A 22,887-nucleotide genomic window follows, 5' to 3' on the forward strand; every position below is an offset into this window, starting at 1 on the left:
CCATGTTAGCCAGGATGGTCTCAATTTCCTGACCTCGTGATCCACCCGTCTTGGCCTCCCAAAGTGCTGGGATTACAGGCGTGAGCCACCGCGCCTGGCCGAAATTATATTATTTTATAATTTTTACGTTCATTTTATGCTCTTACCAGAGTAAAAGAAGATAGAAGCTTTAATTTACAGAAATTCCTCTTTTTTTCTTTGTAAAACTTGCATAACAGCTAAGGTTTGGATGGTGGATCTATATTTTCCAGGTGTGCTATTAAGATTTCACATTCTATTGAGATCTCTATTTCACCATCTAGCACAAGTTTCTAAATTCATTGTTTTCTTTACCTTTTCATTTCCACCTTTGCCTCAGCAGCCTACATTTAAACTCAGTGTCAGCCTCCTCCCATAGACATGAGCCTGGTGAAGAGGAGAACTAAGGACGATCAAATAAGTTATCCATTAAGAAATCCCAATGTGTTTGTATTCAAACTTGAGCTTCATAACTTTGAGTCACTAAGAAATGCAGTGATTTAATGAGAAGCAAGCCAGTTAAGGAAGTAAGCTGTTGAAGAGGGTTGAGTAAACATCTTAAGCAATGTGGCAGAGAATCAGAACATGGAGATTCCTAAGTCCTAAGACTCTGAATTTGAATTTCACGTGGGAAGGGCTTTGCCAGAGACTTTTAAAATTCAGGATGTCGTTTCAATTAAATTACAATTCTGAATTAGACATAAATCAACCCGGTCGGTTTTGGTTTCATTTTTAGCACAAAGAGCCTATCATCTCTTACATTTCGTTCAAAGCTAATTAAATATGGATTTATGGCTCCTGGTACCTCGAATACGGGAGGACTTCCCGAACCTGCTGGCCCTGTGGGAAGGGAACTGTTTTGTGCATAGTAACTGAATGTCAGACGTTTGCCACCACACTCTGCTTCAAGGAGCTAGATGTATTTTCTAGATGTGTAAACAAGTCTCATAAAACTCTCATTGTTTTCCATGCCTAGTAACAGTGTGAATTCACCACAGACTGAAACTCTCTGTTTGCCGCCAACAGGATTCCAGCACAATGAGTCCTGTTCTCACTCGCCAGGCCTTCCTTTCTTGACATTCTTGTTCTACCAAGCATAAGCACAGTGAGCACACATGCCATTTCCTTATTCAGACGATCCTTCCCCCTTGCTGTCCCCAGCAAAAATGTGCTGTTGAGGATTTTCAGTGACGGTGATGGGTTAGTAAATCTACTTGGGCCAAGTGTATGGATGGCCTCGAAAACCCAAACGTCGATTTTGTCTGGTCATGACTGCTGTGTCCTCTCCGGAGAGACCCGCTGCCCTTAGCTCAGGACTTCACACTTGCAGGTTGGAGAGAAGAAATGCCCCAAACAGAGATGCCCAGTGACTTCTGTCCACATCAAAGATAAGCCACATCTTTATGCAGAAAATTTTTCTAGGAGGGGTGGGTCCAAGGCTATGAGAAAAAAATGCTACTTTTCAATGACAAATGGATATTAAATGCGGTAAACTATTGTAGCACAAAATGTTGCTGTGTCTCTTGGGAGGGACATGGTGGCTTTGATATCCACAGAAGGATGGTCTGTGCAGATGCAGGCGGGGTCAGCTCCTGACTTCCTCATACCTCACTACAGTTTCAAGAGACGGCGGGGAGCCTAGCTGCTAAAATACTTTTGGATTAAAAAAAAAGTGACCAAGAAAGTAACCAAAAAAGTTTTGATCAGCAAAGAGAGACATTGTTGAAAATCCATTTGAAGAGGGGGAAGTCGCAGCATGGGACGTCCGATGTAGCATGAATAACAGAGAGAATAGAGGAGGAAGTGCTGGGAGAAATCTGGACTCTTCCCAAGAAAGGGTTTCTATAGAGGGGGCCCGGCTTCTCTCTGTCAGAGGCCTCTCGGGACAGCGTCAGGGGGTTAAGAAAGGGCTTCTATAGAGGGGAGCCCTGCTTCTCTCAGGCCTCTCGGGACAGCGTCAGGGTGTTTTGAAGTCGGTCCTAAGATATGAGATTGTCAAAAAGGCATGTGTCAATTATTCTGTGGTTTTTGACTACACACACACACACACACACACCAACTCCAAAAATATTTTATGGTGTTTCTTAGTAAAAAATAAATTAGAAAATCCCCCCCCACCTTTTTTTTGGGGGGGGACAGAGCCTGTTGCCCAGGCTAGAGTGCGGTGGTGTGATCTCAGCTCACTGCAACCTCCGCCTCCTGGGTTCAAGTGATTCTTCTGCCTCAGATTCCCAAGTAGCTTGGATTAACAGTGCTTGCCACCCTGCCCAGCTAATTTTTGTATTTTTAGTAGAGACGGGGTTTCACCATGTTGGCCAGGCTGGTCTAGAACTCCTGACCTCAGGGGATCCACCCACCTCAGCCTTCCAAAGTACTGGGATTACAAGAGGGAGCCACCACACCTAGCCAAAAATTCCCTTTTGAAACTCAGTGCATAGTTCGTACCAGGAAAAAAAAAGCAATACTAGGTTCCACTCCCAGCTGCTGTTGAGATGCTGAAGTCTTGTTGTGGGGCTGAGTACGGGGCCTCTCTCTCTTGCCCTTGGCTCCCAGTAGGCATGAGCTCATCCAGGGAAAACTCCCCACATGTGGTTGGGATCCTGTCCAGGTATGGCGATGGCTGCTGTTGCTTTCCAACACCACCTGGCAATAGTCACCCGGTTCTCTCTCCCCAGATAAAGTTCAGTGACACGTAGCACACGTGGCCTTCATCCATTTCTCAGGAAGATGATATGGTTAAGCCTGTGTGATACTTTCCTACGGATGCTGGAGTTTTAGTGTTCTTGATTTTGAAGCTAAAAGCAGTCACCCTTAGAAGGGATTGTTCTTGTGTCTTTGTTGACATAACAGCAAATGGGAAAACACAGGTACCTATTAACACGGGGCCAGCAACACACAGCCCGCTGCCGATAGACCGGAGTCCCACATCAGCGGATTCAACCAACCGCAGATGGAACAAACAATACAAAATAACGCGGCCTGGGGCGATGACTCACATCTGTAATCCCAGCACTTTGGGTTGCAAACGGAGGTGGATCACTTGAGGTCAGGAGTTTGACACCAGCCTGGCCAATATGGTAAAACCCTGTCTGTACTAAAAGTACAAAAATTAACCTGGCATGGTTGTGCATGCCTGTAGTCCCAGCTACTTGGGAGGCTGAGGCTCAAGAATTGCTTGAACACAGGAGGCGGAAGCTGTAGTGAGCTGAGATAGCACCACTGCACTCCAGCCTGGGTGACAGAGTGAGACTCCATCTCACAAAAAAAAAAAAAAAAAAAAGACAATAACAATAATACAAACAAAAAATACAGCACAACAACTATTTCAATGGCATTTATATTGTATTAGATATCCATAAGGATTCTAGAGATGATTTAAAGCAAACGGGAGGATGTGTGTTGGTTATATGCAAACACTACACCATTTTGTGGATTTTGGTAGTCACTGATGTTGCGGGGAGGGTGTGCTGGAGTCAGTTCCCCAGGGATACCGAGGATGACTGTATTCAAGCTGAAACTTGGCCTACATTTGGGAAAATGTCCAGTTTTCAAGGTGGTACCTTCAGCTGTTTCACAGGAAAGATCAACTTGGCCTTTTTCTCTGGGAGCCAGACACAAAGCAGTGTCTCCTTCAGGTTCACTGCTACAGAAAACCTGCACATCTTTTCCCTCAATAATTGAGGTGTTGGTGTTCCTTCTCCTTCTCTGCCCACATTTTGCTCTCACTCAAATTCCTCAAATAAGAGTGAACTAGCAGAGACTGGGAAAAATCCTACTCTCAGTAGAGTTCGAGGCCTGGCAGCATCAGTGGCGGGCATGTCCAAGCCTCTCTCTGTTGGAGCTGATTCTGTTCAAGACAGGGAGCAGCTGATGCTTTGGGCAACTGAAGTGGGCTCCCCCCAACACCATCTCTACTCCCACCCGCTCTCGGACCCGAATGGGAACAGCTGTTTCAGCAAGACTCTGAAATATTAGACTTTGCTGCGGTTTAGTCCTGTCCTAGACTCTGCAGAACTTTTTTTGGCTGTTTGCAAGGGCGTAATGAGTCATGCATTTCACAAGCATTTTCTAAAAAGGGGAAACGCCTCCCTATTTGAAATAAGATTCTCCTATGAAAAGAAACTGTGTCAAAAACACCGACGGACTAATCCACGCACTGTGTAACTTTCGTTCCCCTGCTTGAGTCTCTGCTGAAGACCGGTTTTAACTGTTAGCAGCCTGAAACCCAATCCTGCTATAAATCAAGAAGCCAAATTCCCTCTGGGCTTACGTTGGAGCAAACAAATCAGTGCCTCCTCTAATACTAAAGATTAGGTCACAGGCCAGAGGAAAGCTAACCTGCTTTGTGGGTTTAGAGCTGAAAGTGCTGTACAGAAGAAAGAGAGACAGAGGGAGAGAGAAAGAAAGAAAAGAAAGAAAGAAAGAAAGAAAGAAAGAAAGAAAGAAAGAAAGAAAGAAAGAAAGAAAGAAAGAAAGAAAGAAGAAAGGGAGAAGAAAGAGAAAGAAAGAGAGAGAAGAAAGAAAGAAAGAAAAAGAAAGAAAGAAAGAAAGAAAGAAAGAAAGAAAGAAAGAAAGAAAGAAAGAAAGAAAGAAAGAAAGAAAGAAAGAAGAAAGGAAGGAAGGAAGGAAAGGGAGAAAGGGAAAGAAGAAAGAGAAAGAAAGGGAGAAGAAAGAGAAAGAAAGAAAGAGAGAAAGAGAAGAAAGAGAAAGAAAGAGAGAGAAGAAAGAAAGAAAGAAAAAGAGACAAAGAAAGAAAGAGAAAGAAAAAAAACTCTTGTCCTAACCCTTGACCGAATGTGAAATGCATGTCATAGGTGGATGGAATGTCATTCTGCTCCTTGAAATCATCATTTTTAGCAACAGATTCATAACACAGTCACTTTTCCATAACAGCATCTCCACTTTCTTTTGACCCTTAATAACCATCCCAGGCACCAAAGCAACTGTCAGGTTTTATCATGAGCACTTTCCTGATACCTTAAACATTTTCAGAGTCTGGGGCTTGTAATTTCTCTTTATGTCCCTGTAAACCCCACCTCAATCTCTACTTCCCTGCCCTTTCATCCAACTGAGGCTGAGAACTTTCTCCCCAAAGAAAGAAAAGCCAGGCATTCAGAGTCAGATGTGGTGTGGACTGTTTCTGGTTAGATGACTCAGGCCATTTTTGTGGATTTCCCAAGATGCTTTCTGAAATTCTGTTGAAAAATATCTTGTGGGATCTGGTAACAAATTAAACAAAAGACAAACCACCAAGTGCTTGCCTGTTTGAATAGGCCAACCACAAAATACTCTGATTCACGGTGACCTATCATGGGGGAGAAGCAGCTCTGGATCATCAGTTAAATTCTAACTTCCACAAACCCCGGCTCCCTGGATTCCTTTCTGAGGCTTAATGAAAGATAGAGGGGGGTTGGCTGCGTTTCAAATAACTCTAAGGCTCATGACACCAAGATACTTTTTAAGGTTTCAGAAAACTTGCCCTCCTCAGCTGACCATGCCAAGATGCACTGGTGGCTTTGGTTTGCATTATTTTGCCATCTTCAGTTTTAAAAGTATTGCGAGACATAGGACGCTTGTTTGTTTTCATTTTGTTTTAATTCCAGGGGCTAAGTAATCACTTAATACATATTTTCTTTGACAATTAACAAAAGTGATTCATACATTTTGTGGAAGGCTATTTGCTTTCCAATGGCACATGCCCACATTTCTTTGGTGACTTACTCACAGAGCAAAACAATAAGCACCGAATCTGTTTTTCACCAACCAGGATTCCTCGCCAGGCTTTTCCCAGCATACTTCATGCAGATGGAATTTCTGGCTCACTCTTCGTCCTCGCTGTTGTTGTGTTTGTTGAGGTTGTTGTCGGGTGTTTCCCTCTGAACTGAAAAAGGGGTAGATCTGTGCTCTCCCTGATCTCTCAGGAAGCTGACAGAACAAAGAAGCGTACACTTCCAGCACACACAACCCTGCCCACCCTGTGGTGTAGTTTGTCCTGCCCGAATACACGAACCACAAAGCGTGCTCATTCACAAACACACAACTTCCTTTCCTGAACAACAGCGCCTCCCGCGACCACTGGGAAGGGTCCCCAGCTGTCCGGCAGATGTCCTGCCCCGCCGCATGGGGGTGGCATTTGCAGTTTTGCAGAGGAACCACCAAGACAATGTAATTTGCTGGCTCTTGGTAAAGTTGTTTTGTCGTTGTTGCTGTTGATACTCTTTCTCTTCCTGGAACTGAAATGTTGGCCTTTGGAGAATCCCTGCACTATAAGGAATACACAGACTTGGGAAAACTCAGCACACCAAGAGAAGGAGTGGAGCTGTGTGTTTTGCCAAAAACCATCTGAAATTTCCTGTTTTCCAAGTCTGGGATGTAACTTTAACTTTTAGGGTCAGAGTTACTCTCTCCCTGGGAAGCTGCAACGTTTTATTCCTGACTTCTTTAAGGGCTTGTGAAAGATCTCCAATGTGCTTCTAAAAAACACACAAATGCCTTTTAATCACACCCTCTGGGAGCTGCACTCATTGGATTTGAAACCAGATGCATTCAACTTGCCTTTAAGTCCTCACCAGCTCACCCTCAAGGTAAACAAAGAAAACTCAAACAAGTGTACAAAGAATTTTATTTTGCCCTTGAAGATAGTAAAACAACTTCAGACATTGAATAGTCTGTGAACAATCAAAAAGTTACACTAACATCTAATATTTAAAATGACTTCAGTCAATAAGAACCTAAATGTCACAATTTTCACTCTATATAGACTTTATTAATGAATATCAGAGTATATAATGTGTGTATATATTTATACACATACACTGAATGTTAGAATATATAATATGTGTGTATATGTATATACACTGAATGTTAGAATATATAATATAATATAATATAATAATATAATATACACACATATTATATATTCTAACATTCATTAGTAGATACAGTCTGTATCTATTCATGGCATTATAAGTATTAAAGACATATTATATATAATGATACTTTTATTGCCAAAAGGGAAAACTGCAAAAAAATAGATGTTTTTACATTTTTAAGAACAAAGTCTAGGCCAGGTGTGGTGGCTCACGCCTGTAATCCCAGCACTTTGGGAGGCCGAGGAGGGCAGATCACAATGTCAGGAGATTGAGACCATCCCGGCTAACACAGTGAAATCCCGTCTCTACTGAAAATACAAAAAATTAGCCAAGTGTGGTGGTGGGTGCCTGTAGTCCCAGCTACTTGGGAGGCTGAGGCAGGAGAATGGCATGAACCCAGGAGGTGGAGCTTGCAGGGAGTCAATATCAGGCCACTGCATTCCAGCTTGGGTAACAGAGTGAGACTCCATCTCAAAAAAAAAAAAAAAAAAAAAAGAACAAAGTCTAATGGTTCCTAAAAGATGAAAAACTCTATATTGTTAGTTGTTTCTGAATAAAGAAGTACAAGCAGTCAATGAGATAAGATTAGATTCTGTAGAAATTTCCTAAGAAACCATTCTCCAATCTATAATCTCCTTATACCTTCCTTCAAATCTTAAACCAACTTAATACAGATTTTAGCTGAAATATAGCCGTATACATCACATCATTTACTCTAAAAATTTCCTCCATGAAACTTAAAGTTGAAAATAGAAACACTGCCCACGTTCCCTGAAAAATCACCCTATAATTATTCCAGAAAATGCTCAGACGTGTGGTACGTTGTGTAAAGCAGAGGGGAGCTCTGACCACTCGTTGACCAGGCTGCCTGTGGCATGTGCCATGTGCGTGAAAACAGGAAAGGGGCACGCGCTCTGTGACGGTGCCATGGCTGGGGGCGGAGCCGCCCTCTTCCTATCCTGTCTCCCGTGCAGGCTTCTAAGAGTCAGCTGTGAGCAGTGGTTCCAGGCACCCCTGTTTATATTAACCTGTTTATATTAACCCGCAGGTGAGCTTTCATTCCTGAAGCTTGTGTAATGCTGAAGTTACAGTTTTACAAGCACCATGGAAAACGGCTTCCTGCTGTAACTTTCAGGAAGAGGAAGAGCCATGTGAAGCCCAACGCTGGGGCCGGTGGCCACATTCTTGCTGCCACAGGAGCCGGGTCCGAGCTACAGCTTGTCAGAGTCATGTTGCCTTGTGTCCTCACAGCCAGGAAAACGTGTGTCCAGAGGAGATCAGTTTAAGAAAGGCTCATCAGGTTGCTGTTAAAAGACGATCATATGAGAGCTTCACCCTGCTGATGAGAGAGACTCAGAGAATGAGAAAAGTACAGCTTTGGTAACTTTTAAACAAGTTCCACACTTGTCATAAACACAGAGCAACCCAAGTAAACTCCCGAGTTCAACTGTGAGGTGCTCTTAGGCTGCGCCGGAAAAGGCAGTGCAGTGGAGCTAATCCCAGACTAGCACAGAGAAGTGGGGAAGAGTGTTCCTCTTGCCCAGTCAGAATTCAGACACAGGAAGGGGAGTGAGTGATTACCAGGCTTAATATCTTCAATAAGGCTTTTTCTCCAACAAGATGCAGAAATCCTTTTATAACCTGTTTTTTTTTTTTCTTCCTCTAACCACTTAAGTTTCTATGTGTCACCCTTTCCTTCTTGATAAAATTTTGATAATCATTTGTCCAAACAAAGCCCAGAGAGGCGTTGAAAGAAGCACATGAGGTTATGGTTAGGAAAGCACTTTTGAAAATGCTATGCAAACACAATGCTGTCACCGTCCACTTGCGAAACTGTGGACAGGAACAACTGCCTTACACACACCTGTGAAATACCAGACTGATTTAATCTGAAAGGAAGGCTTCATTCCAAAGCTACAGATGACTTCTGATCATTAAACACACGCAGATATACACAGTTAAAAAATAGTTTTTAGAGAAAGGTAAAATTATCATTCTCATACACATATAAATAAATAGGTGTTTAAGAATATATTTAACTCGTAGGATGTGAGGGAATTAAACAGATGTTATAACCGATTCAAAGGAAAAATCAAAACAACACATAAAATATATGCAGCAAAGGAACATTGAGATCAGCTGCAAATAAGCACGAAACTGGAGGGAGAGGAGGTCAATGAAACCACTATCAGCAAGTACAGAACTTGCATATCTGTCCTGTTGCTTCTGTAAGTTGCCTAAAATTTACAAAGAATTGCATAGGGATGCAAAATTTATGCACCGGGTTGAATTCTGATAACGCTGAAGGGTGTGCTCTAGATCATGCAGTTTTCTAGTGAAACACAAGACTCCCACACACCCAAGCATATAGACTCTTTAGATTCATAATTGGTCATGTTTTATGGGAAGAGAGCCACACTCATGTCTCAGTGGCTGCTCCAGTCTACACAGCACCATTGAGCAGTTACCGTGGAGACCACCCAGCCTTCAGAGCATTTACTTTTTGGCTTTTTATAGATAAAGTTTGCCAACCCCTATTTGTATCAATATATGGCATTACAAACCATATTTAGTTAGTTATGCACATATTTCCTGATTAATGAGTGCCCAGTGGGTGCACTGGCATCTCCAACTTAGTGGAATTCTTCTTAGCCATGGACATTTGTAAGCTAAGACTTAGGGTCATCACTAAACATAAAATGCTACACAAACCAAGTGGTTACCAATTTTTTTAATTATTATTTTGAGTTTTGCTAAATGTTTTATTTTTAATAAACTAACAAACAAAGATAGTGCTGTCTGAACAATGAAAATGCCCATCCAGCTGTGGAATCTAGACCCTGAATACTGAAAAGGCTCTCTCCTTGACCCGACCTTGGTCAACCTCCCCTAAGCTGTCTTTCAAGGCCTGTCCTTGGGCCTATTTCTTAAGAACAAGAATCTAACTCAAGTCAGTTTAATGGGAGTCCCCTACCCTTGATTCCAATCACTCTTCATAGCTGATCACATCCCTCACTCCTCACCATCCTTCAGTTGACATCTGCCCACTTTGACCTGCCTTCAACAAGACTCCTGTCCAATTCATTTATGCAGAATTTTTTTCCCTCGATGTAATTCCCTCTTAGTAATTTTCCATTCACTGACCCCCTGCCCCGCTCCAAGGCTGTGAATTCTTACTTTTCATTGTTGTATTTGAAACTGAGCCCAATGTGTCTTTCCTGCTTATTGCCATAGTCCCGTTGAATAAGATCTTCTGTGCCATCTTAAATGAGGGTCAAAGCATAACACTTTCTTTAACAATAGGCATATCTAGGCAAGTCATCAATCTTAGGATGGTGTAAATTATATATCCCCAAGCATATGGATGGTATTTGAGCAACTTAGCATTTCTGTTCCCTTTACCCTATTATATTTTTTGTTTTAATTTACTTTACACTCTGCTATAAAAAAAAAAAAAGGATTCTGAAATCTCTAATAAAAAACGTTACCTAGATTATGAAGGTCTAAATGAAGATGCTGGGTGGCTGGGAGAGCAGGCCCCATACCTCCAGGATCACTCCTAACCAGTGCATCTTATATATATATATATAAGTTAGGGCAGGCGGGTTCCTACAATAAGGAGACCCAAAAATGTATGATAGCTTAAACACGATAAAGTAATATAACAGAATTATGTAAGTGAACAAATTACTGAATGAACAACATCTACACAAAGACCCTGCAATCTTCCCCGTGTACCTTCTAAGTTCACCCTAGAATCATCTAAAGAATATGGAGGAGAGACTCATGGAAAGTCCTGATGGATCCAGCTTGGAAGTAACTCACTTCCCTTCTGCTTTCATTCATTACCAAAACTCACCGATGTGGATGCTTCTGACAGCAAGGCAGGCTGGAAAATGTGGTCTCTACCTGCAGCAATTTCCTAATATGGGAAGCATAAACAGGCAAGTCCTTCTGGCCTCCAGATTCAGTATTAACTTATTCACTAAAGCTTGAGATTTCTGCAACAACACAACCTCTCTTATTCTGTAAACTAGCCATGCTGATTTTAAAATACAAGCATGCCTAAGACAGAGATAATGATAGGAAAGTCATCCTCATTATGGTGCAAGTAGCTTACTGTAGCTACACATTGTGATGTGATATGGTCTTGGGAGACCATTGTTCATGGGTCTCTTGGGTTTCTTATTGTACCTACAGGTTGCGATGTGGTACAGTGTTGGGAGACCATTGTTCATGGGTCTCTTGGGTTTCTGCCTGTCCTGTGAGCAGAGGCACAGGTTACCTTTGGTTTGGACAATCTTTTCAAGGAAGTTTCTAGAGAAACAACTTGGGGGACAGTGATCATGTTTCCTTTAGGGAAAATGACCAATCCACTTGCAGCCTAGGAATATGGATCGTGCCATAAAAGATCTGGGACCCATCATCTTTGGGTTCCACCCTTGTGATATAGCCTAGTGGGTATGCAAGTATCACTTGGCCCTTTGTGCTGCTTGTGGAAACTGAGTTTTGGGAACGGGCATAATAGAAATGATGATATCTAGACAACAGTAATTGCTGTGATAATACATTGTCCTTTACCTGCAACCTGGGAACCTCACATTCTCTACCAGAAACGATGAAATGGCATCAGGCTAACAAGTTAGTGTACAAGTGGGGCAAAGTCTCAGATCCTTCACAGCTCTTGACAAGAAGAAATTGTCATATAATTAAAAAAAAATAACAGCTCAGGAGGTATGTGCTTTCATCTTCACCTAGAGCCAGACTTGTTATGCACCATTTGTAGAATAAAGGTACCCATGACCCAAGTCTTGTTTAAGATCCTAGATACATAAGCTCATAGAAGCAAAAGATGTTGCAAGCATGTTTCTTGCTATATATTCTTGCTTTGGAGGCAGCCAATTGTAGAATATTCATTTAGACAAATTCTATTATTTTCATCTTCATATTCCTCTGTTATGCTGTTTATGCATATTAACTATACATATTATTCCAGATGATTCTTTAGAAGTTAATGACACTGTCCTAACAATGATGCACCTTAATAGGTATATTTAAGAATATATAAACATACATAGGACCCCCTCACTACAGAAATAAGCAAATAACAAACCAAAATATATCATCACACATCATGAATGTTCAGCCTTCTCTGAGGTGTGGGAACAAGATTTTAAACCAGGTTCTCCATCCTGATTGTATCAGATGTTGATGAGATTACATCACAACAAGGATCTTGCTATGAATTTTTAAAGTGAAAATATATAACCTTAGAGTTGAAAAAAATCAAAAAGCTAATATTGCCAGTTTGGGTACAACAAATAGCATCTCAACAAGGTGACTTTATGAAAACTCATGGGCTTCTAGTGATGAAATCCGTCGGTTTAGAGTAATATAAGTAAATAATGGTTTCTGCGTGTCTTGAGGATTCAGTCAGTTAGTTAAATGGAATCCCCACTGGGCTGGCTTCCCTGAGAATCTACTTGGTACATGTAAGGACGAGAAAGGTCATTTTTCCATAAGCAATTTCGTTGTTTTGACTTTAATCTGAAGCAAATTATCCTTCTTCAATAAAAGTGAAGTGGTGTAATCATGCAGAGTACTTTCAAAGTCAGAAATATAATATGATGCCAGAATATTAAAATCACATTCAACTCATGTCTCTGGGTATATTTGATTATAATAGGGCCCTTTCCAGTTTATGTAATCACTGGATAAAACAACAGTAAACTTATTATCAGCTAAGTAAGCAGAGTCAGGGCTTGAGTGTTTGTGAATCTGAAGCTATTACCTGTGAATAACCAAGACCTCACCATCTACCTCCCTTTCAGGGAACATTTCTTTATTGTCTCCGGAAATAATGAGTATGCACTACAACAGATTTCTATCAATGTCCAATAGAATGGGAAATTAGAACCAGAAGAGCAAGGTTAAAGTTTTCTAAGTCTCCTGCCTAATTTTTATTAAACCTAATACAGTATCTCCACTTGATCAGATAGTCTATCACCATGAAGTAGAAGATTCTCAACACCTCTGTAAAGTAAATACTACAATCACCCCCTGTGATGAAGGGCAACTAGGAAACACAAGGATTTCTGAACATCAGAAATGAGATACACATCCAAGTGTTTCTGACTCCTGGGTCAAACTGGGATCGGGGCAGGAAAGAAGAGGAGACAGCTCTACGAAAATGAGAATGCATCATCTGAGAAGACACCAGAAGAAATGACAAGAGCATAGGAAAATCTTTTCCCGTTTTTCATGTGTCAGAAATTTAAACATGTTGCCATTTGATTTCTCTGTAATAGACAGATCCCTCCTGTTTGTCCATTAAAAATTACCACGGTGTAGGCCGGGCATGGTGACTCACGCCTGTAATCCCAGCACTTTGGGAGGCTGAGGTGGGAGGAACGTTGAGCCCAGGAGTTCAAGACCAGCCTAGGCACCATAGTGAGACCCCCATGTCTACAAAAAAAAAAAAAAAGAAAAAGAGAGAGAGAGAGCAAAAAAGGAAAAAAGAAAAGAAGATCATATGCTAAGAGAAGGAGCTATTTGTTCTCTGGGGATGTTTCTGGTCTATGTCCTCATTCAGGGCATTCTTTGAGCATTTCTATAGAGAGAAGAGTAGCAAACAAGTTGGCATGGACATGAACTTTTTTTTTTTTTGAAACAGAGTCTTGCTCTGTTGCCCAGGCTGGAGTGCAGTTGTACAATCTAAGCTCCCTGCAACCTCTGCCTCCTGGGTTCAAGGGATTCTCATGCCTCCACCTCTGTCTGAGTAGCTGGGACTACAGGCATGTGCCACCACGTCCTGCTAATTTTTTATTTTTATTTTTAGAGGACATGGGTTCTCAGCATGTTGGCCAGGCTAATCTTGAACCTCTGGCCTCAAGTGATCTGCCTGCCTCTGCCTTCTAAAGTACTGGGAGTACAAGCGTGAACTCTTGACATGAATCAGATGGGAATGGTAGAGGTGGTTCTGTCTGGAAGTTAGGTCAAGGGAGGACAGTTTCCTCAGCACGCAGGCCAGCTGGAAGCCAAATGTCCACGGGAGTGCAGGAGGGAGCAGAGAAAGCCACAGGAAGGGCTGTCACCCCCCAGGTGGGTGCAGGTAGCCCTGTCTGGATGGGTGTCGGTTCAGCCAGAAAAGAGCATGAGTATCCCAGTGTGTGAGCACATGAGTGCTCCAGCAGGAATGTGTGTGTATCTCAGTGTGTGAGAGTGTGAGCACCCCAGCGGGAATGCATGTGTATCCCAGTGTGTGAGAGTGTGAGTACCCCAGCATGAAAGCATGAGTATCCCAGTGTGTGAGCGCATGAGTATCGAAGTGTGAATTCATGAGTATCTCAGTGTGTGAGTGCATGAGTACCCCAGTGGTAATGCGTGTGTATCTCAGTGTGTTAGAGTGTGAGTACCCCAGTGGGAATGCGTGAGTACCCCAGGGTGAATGCTGCAGACATGGTGAAGCTATGTGATTCACTCTCACAGATCAAGAACCCACAACGTGCAGGGCTGCTGGGTATGGCCCAGTAATGCACAGCATGGTTAGTGACAAAGAGAAGGAAGATTAAGTGCACAACTGGCCAGGCCATTCAAAACAAAAGTGTGTAGAACCATGTGCATGTGTGTATGTTTACCTGTGTGTGTGTGTGTGTGTGTGTGTGGATTTTGAACCTGCCAAAAAACTTAAAGCAGACAGGATACGATGCAAGTTTCTTCAACCAGAGCTGAAAAGTACATTTCTCATCTAGAGTGGAAATGAGGAGGTAATTTGAAAAATATGAGCATTTTGTTAAATTAACCCAGGTAGAATGAGGTCATCAGCTGTAATTTAATAAAACTAATTGGAAATTAACTACCAATAAATAATTTGTACCCTGAGGCTTTGAAATGTGCCATAAAGCAATGTGGTGCTCAGCACAGCTGCTCTGCAAAGCTTGAGCGGGACCCACAGGCAGGAAGGGGTGAGGGGAAGGAAGAGCAGGAGCTGTGGCCGGAAGGCTACATCACGTCAGGGAAAAAGCCTTGTGTTTGCTGGTGCAGGAAAATTTGCCTATGGGAAAATGCATGCTTTCTGTCTAGAGTCATGGAGTCTCAGTGTGAGGTGGGGGCGGTGAGGGTCGGGCTCACAGGTAACACAAATGCGTGTTACAATTGCCGAGGGGCACGGTGGACAGAGACTTGTGCCTTTCCCTGTTAGGGCTTTCAAATCTCAGAGTAAGTGGCGACCTGGGGAATGCGGGTGTGAGGAATCCTCCCCACCCCACCGGACCGCATTTCCCAGTAACAGGATGGATTCCATCCATTCGACCTTGCGCCATCTCCAGGTCTCCACAGACCCGCATAGGACCGAAAGAAACATTTCCCAACATGAGGCCTGCCTTAGCCACCAGCAGCCACTTAGAAGACGCTGTGAAATCAGGAAATGATTCTCAGACTTCACAGGGTCTTTGTTAGTGTTGCCTTCTTGGTTTCCTAAAATCCATTTTTTAAAATTAAAAAAAAACCGTCCAGTTCAGATGTAAATGGCTTAATTTATCCTAAGACTATTTTAGAAACATACACCTTCAGACTTGCAGCTACATCTAATTTATTCCTGGCAAATGGCCTCTCTGAGGTCCCTGAATCATAAACTCCATTCTCAAACCAATCATTGAAAAAGATACAGTATATACGCTCTGCCCAAGAAATGTAATTTTTTTCCTGCAAGGACACAGAAAAGAGGAAAGACACTTGATTTTGTTCAGCCTTTACTTTGTTATTTTTATTTTAAATGAGTGGAGTGTTTTAAAAGCTTCATCTACAAAATTAGGGGGTAAAAATCACAGCTACAAAAAGTTGAAAGCATCCATCCAAAGGCATCAAATATTTATGGGTGTAAACTTTGAATGAAAGCTCTCAAGTCACTTTGAAATGTTTTAAGTGAATAATTAAATTTTAAAGCAACCACTGTGCCAGGCGTGGTCACTCACGCCTGTAATCTAGCACTTTGGGAGGCCGAGGTGGGTGGATTGCCTGAGCTCAGGAGTTTGAGACCAGCCTGGGAAACATGGCGGAACCTCATCTCTACAAAAAAAGAAGCTGGGCGTGGTAGCTCGCACCTGTTGTCGCAGATACCCGGGAGGCTGAGGCATGAGAATCGCTTGAACCTGGGAGAGGGAGGTTGCAGTGAGCCAAGGTAGTGCCACTGCACTCCAGCCTAGGCAACAGAGTAAGACTCTGTCTCAAAAAAGATTAAAATAAAATAAAATAAAACAACCACTGGAAGGCCTGGTGCTGTGAGTGGCACTGTTGTTGCCAGGACCACACTTGGGCCTGTTTCTGCCAGCTGCTTGGTCGTGAGATAGAACAGAATCCATTGGGGATGTTATGGAGAAGAACAAAGTGGCTAAACAGAAGGCTCTTTCTTTCTTTTCTTTTTTTTTTTGGAGACGGAATTTCGTTCTTGTTGCCCAAGCTGGAATGCAACGGTGCGATCTCAGCTCACCACAACCTCTGCCTCCCGGGTTCAAGTGATTCTCCTGCCTCAGCCTCCCAAGTAGCTGGGATTATGGGTGCCCGCCACCATGCCTGGCTAATTTTGGTATTTTTAGTAAAGACAGGTTTTCACTATGTTGATCAGGCTGATCTTGAACTCCTGACCTCCTGACCTGCCCGCCTCAGCCTCCCAAAGGGCTGGGATTACAGGCATGAGCCACTGCGCTCAGCTGAATTTTCTAATAACCTTGACTGAGCAGCAATAAATAGGCCACCCGTAATAGAGAACATCAGATTAGCTGGATAGACAGCTGTCAACAGCAGGAAGAAATTTTTTAATTGAGGAGGAAGTTAAATCACATTCACTTAAAGATTATATTCAGTTGTGATATTTTGATACGTGTTTTACAAAATAGCGTATTCTACAGTAAGAGGTATTGCTGTCTACATTCTCCTTGGAAGGCATTACATCACGGTCCACTATTCCCAACAAAAACCCTTCAGAAGATAGAGGCTTCAGAGTTCTTCTTTTTTTTTTCAATCTTCAAACTATGGTATATTCGTCATATTTTTCCAAAGGACCCTAAGCAGAGCTACAGCAGTCATCTACTTTTAAAATACATTAATATTTCTGTACTAGTTGTACACATGTTCAGAATAAAGGATTTAGAAAGATTATCATTAATATTATATGAATCTGCTCAGTTTTTGCTGCCATATATATTTTGGTGTCAATTCTACAAATATGACTTTGTTTCCAGACATTTTCTGATTTTAGAATTTGCACATGAGAAATTATATCTTAGATTTTAGAATCAGCCATTACCAAGGTTTAACTCTGGCCCCATCTGCTAAAAGATGTGTCGTTTAGCAAACCATTTCACCAGTGTCTCTTTAGGATGTTAAGAAGGGCGTTAGAAAAGACGGAGTGGCATGTCCCTGTGTGACAGTACATTCCAAAACTATGACTAGAAACAAAAAGCGTTGTCTTTTCACTGAGGTCAGAAAAAAAACCATCAGAGCTTACTAGAAGATGCGTGCCCTCCTTCCTAGAGTAAAAGTTCTTTGAAGTAGCATTTGTATGTTTTTGTGTTTGCAGCCAGTACTCTATACTCTAATTTTCTAAAATTAAATTGAATTACAGTGAGAAAAGAGAAATTCGGTGAAGAGATGAAAAGACTCTTGAGTCATTCTGAAGGCTTCTCTGGAAGGAAGCCCTAGAATTCACTTTTGCAGCATTTTCAGAAGAGGATGGAATCAGCCACTTCCAGCCTCAGTCGTCCTGCCTAGCAGAAGGCCTTGGCGATAATAGCCCTGAGGCCCCTTCTTTTCCTGTATTCTTAAGAATTCACAGTTCTCTTTGGAGAGGAAGATGGCAAATTGATAATAATAATGATAGTAATATAACAATAATAATAATAAAAAAACAAAAACCTACCTTATAGAATTGAGTTGTCGATTAAACAATACCAATATATCTCAGGTAGTTTGTGTTTGATAACATGATTCACTTTGCACCAGATTTGAGAATATCCTGTTGTACTTGTTTGCAAATTCTTTTCTGAAACAGGATGTTTTCATTGTCTTACAATTGCTGCTATAGAACAAAAGGCCCTGATTTGAAATAGGCTGGTATCCCCTACTGGAAGAAAGCAGTAGTCCCTGTGTCAAAGCCTTTCCTCAAAATGAAAGTCGTGTTGCTTTTGGGATGAATTCCGGGAGCTGAAGGCCTGCTGTAGCTCCCTGTAAACCAGACTTCCTGGCTAGATTAAGCACTCAACAACGCTGAACAGACCCCAAATGTTATTGCAAGCAAAATCCTATTTTAATCTGCCCTCCCGACTCTTGGAATGTTAAATTCAACTGCAACTTGGAAAGTTCCATCCCTTTGATCTCCCGTCGAAGTGGGCTTCTTTTTGACGTAAAAGCTGCTTACTTTGGGATTTGGCGTCTTTAAAAGTAATTTTTTAAGTCAAGTATGTTAAGCATCCTCTCTGATTCGTGAAAAGGCAGTTTTTCTTTCCCTTGGGATGCTGTGTTTATATGCAGGCATGGGAGGCAGGGAAGAACGATGCAGAATGTGTGAGTTTGTGAGGAGATGTTCACATTCCCAAAATAAGGGGGATCTGCTGCTTTATGGGTAGCAGGCAGTGTGGGTAGGTGCCTGGTGCAATTGACCTCCTTGCTAGAAAATCACAGATCATTAGCACTGGCAGTGACTCTGTTATATTTACAACCCATTGCAAAACAGCAACGAAAACAAAGCAGTGTGGGTGAAACACAGAATCCATCATTTATCGCGCTTTGCCTGATGAAGCCTCTGTAAGTACTGGTGTCTTTGCTTTGCCTAGTGAAGCCTCCGTAAGTGCTGGCGTCTTCGCTGCGATCCCAGACAAGCCCACTTCTCTTTTGGCATCAGGATAGTTCTGACCTAGAAATGACCACCTAGAAACAGGCAGAACCAGAACACGGTATTCAGAGGAAAGAGCAGGAGGGAGGAGGAACTGGCTTAGCAATGACCCATGAGTATTGAAAGGGTGTCCTACGCAGTGCTGTGTGGCACCCTTGGCCGGACTGCAGGTGCCTTCAAGCTGAAGGCTTTACCAAGATGGATGGACAGGTTCTTCACGCCCAGTGGGGCTTTGCAGGGAGGTGCAGGGAGGAAGAGAATTTCTGAGATCCTGCTGCAACCTGCCCACAGCTCTTCGTTCCTGCAGATCACGGCTAGTTATGGTATGTAACCATGTCCTCCATTCAGCCTTGGAAGGTTAAGCTCTTTCTCTACAATGTGACTCAACTCATGAGTGACCTTCTATGGAAATTAGTTCATTTTGCAGCAGTGATTACCGTAATGACCTCATAAGTGACCTTCTATGGACATGAGTTCATTTTTCAGCAGTGATTACCGTAATGACCTCTTGCTCCCCCACGGCGGCTTTCATCTGAGAAGCTTCAAGCACCTTCTAAACAATCATTAGCCATACCACTATGTGGTCTTTGCAATTGAATAAATTAGGCACAATCAACCTTGAACTACCTGAATCTTAATGATTTACATGGGGCCACATAACGGCCGGTGGCACACAACGAAGAACCTGAGAACATCCATGTCTAGTCCCTATTCTGTGTTAAACGGTGTTATTTTAATTCTGTTTCTGAAACTATATTCTACTAACATACTTAGACAAAGATGATTCGTTGAGTTTTGTCCATCTCAAATGAGGAAAGAGAGAAACAAGGATAAACTGAAAGAAAACATAACTTGAAGGAGGGAGAAAAGAGAAGCGGGACTCATCCTCGGTGAGGTTTGGAAAATAATGTGATTCTGTGCACTTCATCTCATGATATATTTATGTTCCTAGGAATCAAGTGCTCAAAGCACCCTAATTCTAGGCCCCTGCTCTGAGTTAACACTCTAGGTGGGCCCGTGCTTCCCAAGGTGACTTCACGTGGCACTGCTCTCTGCCTTCTCCAATCCTGCAGCCCTGTCATCTTTTTAGCCTGTGTTGCTAATATTAGATGGCTTACTAGGATGGAAGTTAAAGTCGTTCACCCTAAGTTTGGGATTGACTTTGAATTTTTGGTAAAGCCTAGATTTTGGTAGAAGGTTAGTAAATGTAAGTTGAATAAAAGGAAGAAAGGAAGGAAGGGAGGGAGGAGGGAGAAAAGGAAGGAAGGAAGGAAGAACAGAGAGAAGAAAGGAAAAGAAGAAGGGTAGATGAATAGAAGTATAGAGACAGAGTGTTTAAGAAGCCCAGTTGGGCAAAGGGGAACGATCCCTGAGAGGCAAGGATAGTTTAACATAGATGAATCAATAAATGCAATAAACCACATGAAGAGAATGAAGGAAAAAAATTACACCATCATCTCAATAGATTCAGTAAAGGCATTTGGTAACATTCAGCATCATCTCATGATGAAAACTGTCAACACATTAGGTACTAAAGGAACATACCTCAACATCATACAAACCATACCTGGCAAGCCCACAGCTAGCATCATACTCGATGGTAAAAAGCTGAAAGCTTTTCCTCTAAGATCAGGAACAAGACGGGGATTCCCACTTTCTCCACTTCTATTCAACATAGTGCTGGAGTCCTAGACAGAGCAATTAGGTGAGAAAAAAAAAGTAAAAGGCATTCACATTAGAGAGGAAGAAGTAAAATCGTCTTTGTTTGCAAATAGCATGATCTTATATACAGAAAACCCAGAAGACTCCACCAAAACTCTGTTTGAACTGATGAGTCAATTTAGCAAAGTTGCAAGATAGAAAATCAACGTTCAAAAACCAGTAGCATTCTCTACATCAAAAATGAACTACCCAAAAAAGAAATTAAGAAAACAATCCTGTTGTAACAGCATCATAAAGAATAAAAGACTTAGGTACAAACTTAACTGAGGTGGTAAAAGCTCTATGTACTGAAAGCTAAACAACAATGATGAGAAAAATTACATACAAATAAGTGGAAAAATATTTCGTGTTCATGGATTAGAAAAATTAATATTGTTTAGCATCCACACCACTCAAAAGGATCTGCAGATTCAATACAATTCCTATCAAAATTTCAAAGGCGTTTTTTCAAAGAAATAGAAAAAACCATCCTAAAATTCATAAGAAATCACAAAGAATTCTAATAGCCAAAGCAACGTTGAGCAAAAAGAACAATGATAGAGCCACTCTACCTCTTGATTTCAAATTTCATTACGTGCTATGATAATGAACACAGTATTGTACCGGCATAAAAAAAACAGACTCACAAACCAATAAAATAGAATAGAGAGCCCAAAAACACATGTACACATACATACAGTCAATTAATTTTTGACAGGGTGCCAAGAATACACAATGGGGAAATGATAGACTCTTCAATAAATGGTGCAGGGAGAACTGAACATCCACATATGGAAGAGTGAAATTGAATCCTGATGCCATATAGAAAAATCAACTCAAAATGGACTTAAGATTTAATTATACGACCTGAAACTATAAGACTCCCAGAAGAAAACATAGGGGAAAAGTTTATTGGCATTAATAGGTCTTGGCAGCGTTTTTCTGGATATAACACCGAAAGCACAAACAAAAAATGTCAAAATAAACAAGCAGAAATATACCTAACTATAAAGCTCCACACAGCAGAGGAAACAATCTACAAAATGGAAAGGCAACCTATAGAATGAAAAAAAATGTTCAAGTCATATATCTGATAAGGGATTAGCATCCAAAATATACAAAGAATTTATACAAACAGCAAAAAAAAAAAAAAAAAATCAAATAACCTGATTATAAAAGGGATAAAAGACCTGAAAAGGCATTTCTCCAAGGAAGACACACAAAAGATAAGCAGGTATATGAAAAAGTGCTCAACATCACTAATGATCAGTAAATCAAAAACACAATGAGCTATCACCTCACACCTGTGAGAACGGCTATTATTGGGAAAAAAAAAAAAAGATAACAAGTGTTAGTTACTGAAGATGTAGAGAAAAAGAAACCCGTGTACATTGCTGGTGGAAATACTGGTATAGCCATTGTAGAAAACAGTTGGAGGTTTCCCAAAAAAAAAACCAGAAATATCAAATGGTCCAGCAATCGCACTTCTGAGTATATACCCAGAGGAAAAAAAATTAGTATCTGTAAGAGATCTCTGACCCCCGTGTTTGTTGCAGAGTTATTCGCTACAGCCACGACATGGAAACTGCCTCAATGCTCAGTGGTGGATGAATGGATAAAGAAAATGGCGCCTGTATGTACAAGGGAATATTATTCAGCCTTTAAAAAGAAGGAAATGTTGTTATTTGCAATGACATGGATGAACCTGGAGGACATTATGCTAAGTGAAATAATCCAGGCACAAAAATACCACATGACTTCGTTTATACATGGAACCTAAAATTGCTAAATTCATAGAAGCAGAAAGGAGAGTGGTGATTACTAGGGGCTGGGAAAAGGGAGGAACGGGGCATTGATGGTCAAAGGGAACAAAGTTTCAGTTATGCCAGGTGGATGTGGTATAAGCTCCACTCTACAGCATAGCGCCTATAGCTAACAAGACTGTATTGTGTACTTAAAATCGCTAAGACAGTGGATCTTATGTTAATGCTTCATACAACAAGAAACAGTAACAACTTAACAATAATAGTAACAGGATGGAAGAAAAATGGGGACGTGTTTGCCACCCTGATGACGGTGCTGGTTTCACCAGTGGATACTTATCCTCAAACTCATCGAGTGCAGACGGTAAACTTGGACAGGTTTAATTTTATGATTGCATGCCAATGGTACCCCAATCAAGCCATTTTTAAAAAGAAAGATATTAGGGAAGTAAAAAAAAATAAAAATTCAAAATTACAGAAACCCAGTGAGTTGGCTCTACCACTTCCTAAGTAACCAACTTATAGAGTCTTTCTCTAAGTTTCCATTTCTTCACCAGTAAAATGAAGATTATAGACATATCTTTATTTCAATATTCTTTGAAAGATTTCATGGGATAGTACACAATTCTTAGCCCTGCTGATTGGC

This window comes from Colobus angolensis, unplaced genomic scaffold, assembly GCF_000951035.1.
Source record: "Colobus angolensis palliatus isolate OR3802 unplaced genomic scaffold, Cang.pa_1.0 Scaffold405, whole genome shotgun sequence".
NCBI lineage: Eukaryota > Metazoa > Chordata > Mammalia > Primates > Cercopithecidae > Colobus > Colobus angolensis.